The sequence below is a fragment of the Ixodes scapularis genome, unplaced genomic scaffold (genome assembly GCF_016920785.2).
Source record: "Ixodes scapularis isolate PalLabHiFi unplaced genomic scaffold, ASM1692078v2 PGA_scaffold1__304_contigs__length_218370807, whole genome shotgun sequence".
Taxonomy (NCBI): domain Eukaryota; kingdom Metazoa; phylum Arthropoda; class Arachnida; order Ixodida; family Ixodidae; genus Ixodes; species Ixodes scapularis.
In genome coordinates, this window is record NW_024609846.1 from 217504982 (window position 1) to 217513634 (window position 8653).

The 8653-nt window shown below is 45.6% G+C and overlaps 1 pseudogene; it reads left to right on the forward strand.

Moving 5' to 3' along the window:
* Positions 1 to 585: 585 nt before the first annotated feature.
* On the forward strand, positions 586 to 8653 carry LOC115319771 (annotated as a pseudogene).

Below are 8653 nucleotides of genomic sequence, written 5' to 3' on the forward strand. Positions count from 1 at the left end.
AAAAATGCTCAGAACGCATTTTTAAATAGGTGGCGCACACTATTTTCCTTGAAAACGAAACCTCGCAGCTTCACCTTAAACTTTTGCTCTTCTTTATCTTTGCCCAATTTCAAAAGTTCCTCAAAGTTCCTTGGAGCTCCACCTGCCCGGTGGTAGCTCCAAGGATGTAGAGGCAGTTAACGAATTGTGTAGTATCTTTTTATGTTTTCTTGCGGGGGAGGGGGGTGGGGGGGGAGAAGTAATTCTAAGCTAGGTGGCACAAACTACCGCCCGTTATAAAGGGTAGCGTCAAAATTTATCTATTCATCCATCCTTATTATCTTATTCTCTGCAGGGCCGTGTTCAAAAGTTACTCGATCCCAGCCGGAGTAAAAGTTTTGTACCCTGGCGTTCGAAAATATACTCGCGTCGAACGTTGCTATAGCTGCGTTTTAACGTGGCATGACGAGTCGGAGATGGCCGGAGTAACTCGAATCCGCTCGCGCCGCGCGTAGCCCGTGGGTCAGAAGAGCCCCCCGTCCTCCGTGCTTTGGAGCTCTCACACCGTTTTCTTTAGTTTTCTGCGAGCGCACATGTTCGGCAGCCATGTCGTCGCCGCCAATCCAATCCTTAGTGACGTGGAAAGACCGCAAGAAGATTATTTATGTCAACGGTCAAAACAAAGTGGATGTGGTATGCGCCTTGATGCCGACAGATCTTTGCGATGCTGTGCTGTTCGGCCGGATGGAGGTAAGTTCTTCCTTTTTTTTCAGATTCGCTCGAATAAACGAGTTTTGGTGTTAAACGTTTTGCACACTGAGTTTGTTGCGACAGCGGAGAGCACGAAATTGAATGCTGTTCACCATTGTCATCAAAACTTTCGACGGCGTCGTTTTATGCTTCAAAAAGCGCCTGACGTGTTTCGTGCACCCACGCTCATGAAATAGGCGAATCTACCGTGTACACGAGGGACTCGCTGCTTTGGAGCGCGTTAATGTGTGTTTTGAAAGCGTGAGGGCGCGTCTTTCGGCTCGAGCTCGAGCTTTACCTGCGCTACGGGTGCATTTTGTTTCCTACTCTTTCTTTGTATTTTACCGTGAGCGCGTTCTCTCTTCATCGGGTTTCGTTTCATGTCATCTGCGAGCAAAGGCGAAGATATAAGTGCAAGCGTGTAGCTTCAGGAAATGCATGAACTGCACGAGCGCGCGTGCAGAAAAGGAACGCACAGAGCGCAGGGTTCGCGCGTATAGCATTGCCTTCGCTCGCACATAAAATAAAACGAAACGTCTGGAGTGCTGACGAAGGCACGGACGCGAATGCGTTGCTTTAGAAAGCGCCTTCTATGCGCGGGTGCCTGTACAAGCAGTGCATCTTACAGAACTATACGCTCTCGCGCCAGTGGCTTCACCAGTACTGCAGACGTTCGTGAGGTGGAGTATAGGACCCTACGTTTTATGAACCTTGCAGTGGGTTAGAGATGCGAGCCCTTGGTTACAATAGCTAGTTATATCCCGGATAGTATATTGTTTAAAGGGCTCTGCTGCTAATCACGCTAAATATGCGAGGTCCTAAACATCTGCATTCCTTTCAGGTCTACAATGCCCGATTTGATGCATATGTGAAGACGTCAGATGACCACATTTTTACTGGTGGGGGCAGAATTAGGCTTGTTGGTGATGAGAGTACCGGCGACGAAGAAAACTTGCCACTCGAACGCAGGTAAGTGGGTGAGTTGCAAGCATGGGGCACAGTCAAATCTGGTGTGGCACCGGCTCCTGCATCTATTCTGTTTTCAGCACAAATGAGGGAGATATGGTGAGAATGGTTCCTAGCAGCAGCCTCCCTCCAATAAAAGTGATTACAGGCTGCCTCCTGTACCATTGAATTTCAAGGTTGCCATTAACAATGCTGAACTGGGAAAAGTGCCCAGTCGTAGGAAATCTAGGATAGTTTCCTGTGTAACAAGCCATTTGCTGGCAATCAACTAGTAAGTGCGCGCCTGCATTCTCATGTCTCTCGTTTATTAGATGCTGAGTTTTTGGTATGCCCACAGCTATCCAGGAGGACTTTACGAGACGGCTGCAAAGGCCTTCGTGCAGGGGTATCCCGTGCTAAGGGACACAATTGGCACAGGCTGGGTGAGCACAAACACAGTTACAGTTACGCAGCAGGTATTGTAAGGAAACACATGTAAATATGTCTGTTTTTGTCCTAGATTGCCTTTCAGTGCAGCCTGCACTTTAGCCATAGTCCTAAACTTTGTGTAACCACACAATTTTAACAAGGGGAAATATTTATTCACGCGACTCATGGAAAGTCTTTTCAATATAAGTTGGGAAATGTGAGAAAGACTCCGGACAGAGTGCTGGCTGTACAAGCAGCAAGGGAGAAATTTAGCAAGCAAAAAAACGTTTAGGACAGTGCGGCTACTGAAGACAGTGTCGTAAGGTGAGTTACAATCTCAGCATTTCAGAGCATTTAAAAATTTCTTATCTGCCTGGACCAGGCGCAGCCTTATTCACTACAAGGCCCTAGAGACGTTTGTTTTGAAAGAATAATTTATAAGGGCTTAACATTGCGGGCATACAATAGGCTTATTATAAGAAAGCAAGTATTTATGGAGCGGGACGGCAACACTGCAGCATGCACTGGCCTCATTTTGATTGTGTGCTGTTTAAGGAATATTTTAACGGCATTTTCTTAGATTCAAAACAAACTAGGTCGTCACCTGAAGTTCAGTGCGCAAATCAGTGCCAGCTAGTACGAGAGCTTCGTGATGTTATTGGTAGTGTTTCTTTCCTGTTAAACTGCAAATGTCCCACTAGAAACAGATTTCGAGTTCAACGGATCCGTCATAAACGGACACGTTGACTTCATGACGAGGGAGATGAAACGACGTTCTCCTGACCTACGGAAGCTCGGAAATTCTATGAAAAAGACTCGCTCTTCGAGAAGAAAATGGATTATGGAGACGCAGCCATCAACAGCTGATGAACTGATAAAATGCCCAGCCTTAGCAAACGCTGAAATGGTGAGCAGAGCATGAGGCTAGTACTTGTAATGCTTCCACATACAATGTATGCGCACAAGATTTTATAAATTTCTTAATTAACTGTTTACACGAATGTTATAAAGTCCGTTTCTATTTAAATTGCATTGCTACAACAGTATTATGTTTTCCTGGGCAATAATTCCATACAAATGGTATTCCCATAATTTTAGCTGCGCCATGAGTTTATTGCCATCATAGGCGTAGATTTGGAATCATAGTTACTGGCATTCATTAACAAGTACGGGGAGAGATGCCTCTACCTGGTGAAGTCTCGCCGCTGCGCGAAGGAGACAGTGCACGAGTTGGAAGCAGAACTCGGAAAACTGGAAGGAGATGCCAGGAAGTGTATGTGTTAAAAACCTCCTCCTAGGATTGCCTAGTATTGTTTTAACAATGCTGTAACCAGGGATGGGAAAATACATGCAAATATGTATCGAAATACAAATACAAAATATTTTGTAAAAAATGTATTTAAATACAAATATAATTACATTTCAAGAAAAGCATTTAAGTACAAGATATAAATACAACCAAATGTATTTGTTCTCCTCCAAATACTTTTCCAAATACATTCCTCAAAATTTGCGTCAGCGACTTCAGGGCACCTGCAACGGGTTTCTGGGTATCTCATTTTAATTTTGCATCGCATACTCGGGAGGTTGTGTGCGAGGCTACAGTAACAGAATTAGAAATATTATCACAAAAAATGTAATCAGCTTGGACGCAATAGGTGAAAAAAGTACAAAGCTTCGAGAAACTTTTTTTGTCGATTACATTTTGATATAGACCAACAAAGAACCGAGACGACCAAGACGCGCAGCACTAGCTAGAGAATTTTTTTAGTGTTGCAAATCACACCAGTTACGAAAATCTGGATGACCCGTGCATTTAGAATGTTCCAGGCAAAAATATGGATGGAAATCAGGCTGGAAAGCTTCACAAGTTGTCACAGGCACTTATTTAGCCAGTCTGCCAGTGAACGTCGATTTGGTCACTATTCTTGCCCTGGACTAGCACCGTAATCACAAAGTCACTAAACGCTTGTGCTTGATTGAGAGACACTGCATCCGGTGCAGAATGTAGTTTTCTTCCTGCTCTGGACAGTAACAATAAATTTGAGGTATGTATTTTCGCCCACAAAATTGTATTTAATTACAATTCTATTTGAAATACCCCCGTTTTAGTATTTAAATACATACCTGAAATACATTATCCGATTTGTAATTAAATACAAGTGCAAAATACACAAAGTATTTCAATTATGTAGTTAAAATACTTGTATTTGAAATACTGCCCATTCCTGGCTGTAACCATGCTGTTGCTCGTCGTAATTGAAATTTTCTTGCAACGGATAGCTTTGCAGTTGGCATGTTACAGTTATTACGCATGCTGCTAAAGAAACAGCCGAGATTTCTAAAAGGACCGGTAAGGAATATCCCCTTCACTTTTTCGCGGTCTAGGTCGTCACAACTGGGCTGATTTTCATAAATGCAAATGTTACAGGACATCTACCCTGCCCTTCGTTTTGAGGGCTCAAAGGCACACGAGGCCAAAGATATTGTAACGATTTTATTTAAGCGTGTCCTTTGTCCCAATCTGTTCCCTGTTTGTCTCCGACGTGACGTCTTCTTCCTCTTCTTACAACCGTCACACTATTCCCCCTCCAAAAAGAAAATAACTACTTCTGATTCACATTTTAGGTAGAGCTGCCCTCGTAGCGAGCAAGGCGGTTCCTGTGTACCACAAACATGCGAGAACGGGTCTTGTGTCTCACACGGTACACCACGTCGTTAAGGCACGCGACAACAGTGAATGACCCTTGCCAGTTTCTTTGGAGTTTCGGTGAAAGTCCTCGTTTTCGTAGTGGGTTATACAGCCATACTCTGTCACCCGGTTCAAAAACCTCTTGCGTGCTGTGCTCGTCATAGCGTGCCTTCATGCGCTGGAAGCCGATAGACAAGCGGCTTTTGACGAAGTCGTGAGTCTGTTCAAGACGTGTCATGAGGTCATTAATGTATGACTCTGGTTGAGAGGGGCGGTCTGGCGGTCTTGAGAAGGCGAGATCGCACGGCATACGAATTTCCCGCCCAAAGAGAATCATAGCAGGTGTATACCCGGTGACTTCATGGATCGCCGTTCGGTAGGAGTACAGAAATAAAGGAACACAGTCGTCCCAATCGTCTTGGTGGCCATTAACAAACATAGCCAAATGCTGCAGTATGGTGCGATGAAAGCGCTCCACGAGTCCATTGGACTGAGGATGCAGTGGCGTCGTTCTTGTCTTGGTTATGTTAAATTGTTGACAAACCTCTTTAAATACTTGGGACTCAGTTCCGCCCTTGGTCGGAATGCAGTGCCAAGGGTGCGCCGTATCGGGATATCCAGGGGAATAGTGTGAGCGCCGACGTCAACTGAACACGAGCCTAGCGAGGTAGCAGGTGTAGTTTCCTTGCAAAAAGCAACTATTGGTTGAGCATCTTCACTTGCAACAATATAGTCTGTTCTGCTGTGGCCTTCTTCTTGGGAACTCGAGCAAGTCATTGTCGGAAGGGTGGTTGCCGACTGATGCATGGTTGTCCACCGTGAGGCCTTGCGAGCGGCCTCCACTTCTAATGCATACGTGTGAGCGGCCCGAAATGTGCGGGGGTGGAAAAGACGCACAGCCTCTTGGATATCCTTCAGATGCAATAGCATCAATGAACGCCGCAGTGCTGACAGCATCCACGGTGTCTTCGGAAGACCCGAGAAACGACAAGCGCGCAAGACATACGCCGGGAGCCGTGTTTCTTAACGTTTCACACCAAAGCGAGAGAAGCAATCTCAGAATATATTTTGAAAGCAATAGTGACTTTATCTTAATATTTGCCTATTAAACATAAAAAATGGCGATTGAAATACTATTACGGCACAGAGATGCATATTTACAGCCTGTCACACGCCGATCATTTCACCAGCCAATGAGAGTTGTAAGCACCATGTAAGCCCGGGACGGTGCTTAGCGGTCTGCGACATCCTTCTTGAGCACCTAAATTGCGCCTAACAGTGTAAATATTGCGCGAAAACTATTTTGCTCGTAGAAAAATTATTTAAAAAAATACGTGTCCCATATTCATGCTTTTATAAATCATTTTGTTTTCCTTGCACTGTTCATTTAAGAAGAGCGTTAGAGCAGAAGAGAGTGAAATATGAGAGGTGGTGATGCTGACTTAAACGGATCTCTGGACTTATAAAAAATGTAAGTATTGCTAGATCAGATATATATATATGCCAATTCTGTGAGAAGCTCTTTGTTATTCCAGGCAAGGACTATTTGTTGCAAGCTAAGCGGTACAGAGCAAATTATCAGGGCAGATGTATAGTGCACCATGTGGGGAGGAAACGGAGACGGATGAGCACTTATTGCCTATTTTAAACGGCTTCGCCCAAGTGGAAAAATCAAGCAGTGATTACGTCATTAAGTAATTTGTTGGCTCAAAACAAGTGCACGCACGGCAGCCTGCCAGGCAAAGCAGATAGGTAAGACCCCTCATCCTAGAGCGCCTGCTAGCCTGCTGCTGTGTGCGCTGTGAGTCCGAAGAAACCCACCCTAGAACAAAACTGATATTGCCGCGCGCGCAGCTGGCCAAGTAGGCAGCGCGCGCGTGGCCTAACGGTTATTGTGCCTGCCTCCCACGCGAAAAGCCAGGGGTCAATTCCTGGGAGTCACCTGTCTTTTATTTATTGTAGGAATTTTTTTCACCTCTAGAAAAAGGTTTTCACCTCTAGAAAAAATGACGTTTTGCTCAATGTTCATACGCCGCGCGAAATAGTTCTTAAAAGATTTAGTCATCGGAGACAATAGCGATGCTTTTGGCGTTTGAAACGTGTACGTCTTGATAAGGTAACGTATATCTAATCTAAAAGGAACCTACATATATTTCAATTCTTAGCATAAAGAGGTAAATTAGTAATGCTCCCCAAGACGCCGTACTTTTTTACTACGGTTCTTGAGGTGAAAACGAGTTATAGTTCTCAAGTAAAATCGAGAATCCTCTTGCTTGTTCGCGGCCCGAATCTACTACGCGCCGGGACGTTAAAGGCCGAATGTTCCCGAACCCCACGCGGCTACAAAAGGCGCTCCGCGTGGCAAGCCGAAATCAGTCTCGCCCCAGCGCTTGATCCTGCGGTTTCGCCGACATCGACGCCCGCGACGCTCTGCTTTTTCTTCTGTTCCTTTTTTTTTGTTTTGGACACAAGTTCGCCCCATTAAACGTTTAGTTTCGTCAGTTATCATTGCCTCATCAATTGTCATTCGTGACAATATGATGACGCTGGGTATGATTGCAGAGGAGAAGGGTAAAAAGTAAAGGGATTATGTCAACATGTTCGATGACACTTGAGTTGCAAATACTCTACAAAGTTCCGGGACTCCCTGTGCGATGTTTATTAGAGAGCTGTGAGCAGCCAACGGTATGGGCAGAAAGTCTAGTCGCAGCAATCAAAAGACTCGCTGTGTCGACCAGTTTTGCCTCAAAGAAGCTCAGGCTCCCCCCCCCCCCCCCCCCCTCCTGCTGAGGCGCAACGGCGGACAGGCCGCTCCCATTTTTAGATAAGGCAAGCAGTTGGTGAGGGGGGTGGGGGGGCACAACACATGGATTCGCGAGGTTCTTCATATCTCCCTAGGGTCCGCTTGTCAAAAGCTTTGGACGCACACGGAACCCACGCACAGATTTCACATGATGCGCGGTGCTGCACACTCTTCAATCTTCCCGTTATGTGTTACTGAGGGGTAGACCATGCAGACTGCACAGCAGCACACCAGCAAAGGCAGCATTAAGGATTTGTAAAGCGTCTCAAGAACCGTCGGCCCACACGGCCTCGCCACGCGAGTGATAAAGCCAAGCGTCCTGCAGACTTTTGCGACAACCCCGTCGATATTTGCAGAGAAGTCCGAGTTGTGCGTAAACATGATTCCCAGGATGAATAGGTGATCTGAGGTAATCAGCGCAGTGCCTTCCCCGATGAAAATAGGGATGTCGCGCGTTTTTTTATTAGAAAAGAGTATCACGCTTCTTTCTGATGTGCCAGCCGAGGGTGGCGTCCCAAGAATCATATGTCTACCTCATCCAGATTGTTTTTGCAGGTCTTGTGCATCAGACAGGGACAAAACAGTTTTAGAAATCGATGTTTCGTCCGGGTACTGAGCCAAGAGACAGTTGTTGCGGGGAAGTCGTTCACACAGGGGAGGAAGATAGTCGTGCCAAGGACTGAACATTGTGGCACACCTGACGTGATTGTTGTCTCCGCAGATCGTGGGCCATATGATTCATAGCTTGTCAGCTGCGAATCAACAGGAGACCGTAGGTCCAGCTGTGAATAAGAAACTGCGTATTTCTGCATTTGTGAGTTTTCGAAGCAGGGGTGCGATGCCGAGTGTATCTAAGGCATTACTTACATAAAGATCTATTATATCTGTAGGGGCTCGATTTTCTATGCTGTCACTGATAAAAGGAGTAATGGTTTCCAGTGCCCACTCACAACTACGATATTTCCGTAGGCTGTGCTGACGTAGCCGGATATTTCAAGATAGTTAAGAAGTTGGCCGTTAACTACACTCGAATTTTCGACAGACAGTTGAAGTGA